This window comes from Eriocheir sinensis, chromosome 35 (genome assembly GCF_024679095.1).
Source record: "Eriocheir sinensis breed Jianghai 21 chromosome 35, ASM2467909v1, whole genome shotgun sequence".
NCBI lineage: Eukaryota > Metazoa > Arthropoda > Malacostraca > Decapoda > Varunidae > Eriocheir > Eriocheir sinensis.
In genome coordinates this window covers 9,823,729-9,826,523 of record NC_066543.1, presented here as the reverse complement: position 1 = coordinate 9,826,523, position 2,795 = coordinate 9,823,729, and positions in this window count along the sequence as shown.

Genomic DNA, 2,795 nt, shown 5'->3' with positions numbered 1-2,795 from the left:
AGAATTGCTAAACAAGTCGTTGGGAAACACACGCATATCAACTCGGGCTGAGTTCCGTCCCCCCCACCCACCCCCCTACTCTCTCTCTCTCTCTCTCACACACACACACACACACACACACACACACAAAGAAAACGAATAAAGTTGATGTAATGAAACAAGAAAACATTATAATTCGATGTCGGAGGCAATACTAATGAAATATAGAGGTGAGAGAGAGAGAGAGAGAGAGAGAGAGAGAGAGAGAGAGAGAGAGAGAGAGAGAGAGAGAGAGAGAGAGAGAGAGAGAGAGAGAGAGAGAGAGAGAGAGAGAGAGAGAAGAGGAAGAGGAAGTAGGAAGGGAAAGGAACAGTATAAGCAGCTTGCAGGGTTACCGAGGGAATCGAAGTGGAAGGAGATCCGGGAGCATTTGTCAAACGCGAATTAAGCGGATCTTCGCCGCAACAAGCAGGCAGACGAGCAGGCGAGCAGGAAGGGGGAGGCAGGCAAGCAGACAGACAAGCAGAAGGGGACGTAAATATTTAGCTAAACAGACAAGTAGGGAGACGCGTAGACAGAGAGACAGACATTTTTTGAGTCAGAAAGAGGAGTAGGCAGAGGATCAGACAGGACAGCAGATATTCAAGAGAGAAATAAGACAAGCATGAAGGTAGACATAAAAAGGGGCAGATAGGTAGGCAGAAGGGCAAGCAAGCAGACACGTAGCCAAGCAGACATGTGGGTAGCAAGCAGGAAGGAAGGCAGGCGGGAAGGCGTATGCAGGGAGGCAAGCAGACAGGCGGGGACATTCAGGGGGGTGGGGTAGGGAGTCATCCGTCAGGCAGACACGACGTCGAGGTTAATGGCCAGAAATTTCAGGTGAACGATCCCCGAGACGATTCTTCCGTCACATTATGCTCGAGTAAAGCCCGAGCCCTGAAGTGATGGCGCGTCCCCGTCCCGCCAATAACACGCGGGACCAAAATAACTTCCATTAAGTAAAATGGAACATGCAAGGAGAGCACATTCTGGTGTCCACGAACAGAGGTGGTCGCGAGGCAATAAAAGCGTTCCTTGCTGGCCTTTGTGTTTGTTTCTGTGTGTTCGTGTTTTGTTGTGTATGTATGTACCAGCTCTGCTCACACACCCTCGATATTGTCCTCCTCGAGCTGTTGGGAACTCGAAATTTCCCTTGTGTTTCTACACCGGTCTTTTGGAGGCTGATGTCCATAGATTTCTCATCCGCCAGTGTCCTGTTTCCCATTGGGTTGGTGTGTTCGTTCTTGACAATATCGATTTCTTCTTTAACCGTCTAATACTCCTGCTCTCAATCTTTTGGAACCATCTTCATGCTGGTTTTCGTATCCCTTCCTCCCCATGTCCACTTCTGCCTCGAGTCCGCTGCTCTGTGTGGCTGCGAGTGCATGTTCTTGTGAATCTTACAACAGCCTTTCTTCCAATCAGCAGGTACTTAAGACAACCCTCCTTGAGCTCTTGAGACTGCCGTAGTGCTGTTCGTTGTGGTCCCCTTGCTCCTCCATGACAACTGATGCCTCAAGTGTTCTTCTTTTGCTTGGCCGTGAATGTATGTTCTTGGAAATCTAGTGGCGGCCTCAATCCCTCTTCGGTGCTTAATGTTCCTCAGGTCAATTCACTGGAACCATCATCTCACCCTTCTTCGTGTACCTTGCAACTTCATGTCTCCTTGTGGCCTGTGTTCCCTGTCCCGCCTGGCTGTGTGTGTGTGTGTGTGTGTGTGTGTGTGTGTGTGTGTGTGTGTGTGTGTGTGTGTGTGTGTGTGTGTGTGTGTGTTGTTACGGGTCTAAAGGCGGTCTCGATCCCTTCCGGCAATCACTTAATTCAGTCATCGAGCTTGTTCAATCTGCCTCGTGTCCCTTACTCCCTCATGTCCCCCTATACCCAATGTCTTGTGTGTATGTGTGTGTGTGTGTGTGTGTGTGTGTGTGTGTGTGTGTCAGGGTGTGGGTGTGGGTGGGTGGCTAGGTGTCTGTCTGTTTGTCTGTTTGTATGTCTGTCTGTCCAGTGAGGGTTGGCAACACTGGTGGAAACAATAGGACACGAGGCCACTGGAACAAGGGCTGGCCGGCCGGTAATGGTTTCCAGGAAGCTATGGCAAATACCCTCAGTAAACTGTGAACAAAGGCATGAATGAGTGAGAGAAAGACCAGGTAAAATACTTTCCATTAAGCGCCCGGACACACACACACGCACACACACACACACACACACACACACACACACACACACACACACACACACACACACACACACACACACACACACACACACACACACACACACACACACACACCTGACTAGGCTGACACACCTCTCACGGGCTTTAAATAACCTTGTGACCTGCATCTACTTCCGTATTCCGCTTTCCGCTTCTCTCACGTCAAGTTCGGTGTCTTTTCATCCCCTCGAACTCTCCCCCGTGATATGACCTATTACCTATTCACCCAAAGGTTCTGCCCATCACTTATCATTCACCTCCCCCTTCCCCCTTCCCCATTCCCAACTCCCTGATAGCGCCCCTTCATGCCATCAAATCTCCCCTCTGGATATTCTGCCCTGCCTCCCATGGGAAAAAACTCCCCTCCGTCGCACACCTTTCCTTTTTTCCTTTCTTCCTCTCCCCTCCCCACCTACGTAAAGCCCATCTGTCCTTCCTCCCCCTCTAATATTCCCTCCCGTCATCCTCTTTTTCCTCGCAGGACAAGAATCTCCCCTCCAGTTTCTCCCACCTCCCCTCAGCCCCTCACACCTCCTCTCTATTCTCTCTCACTCCCCCC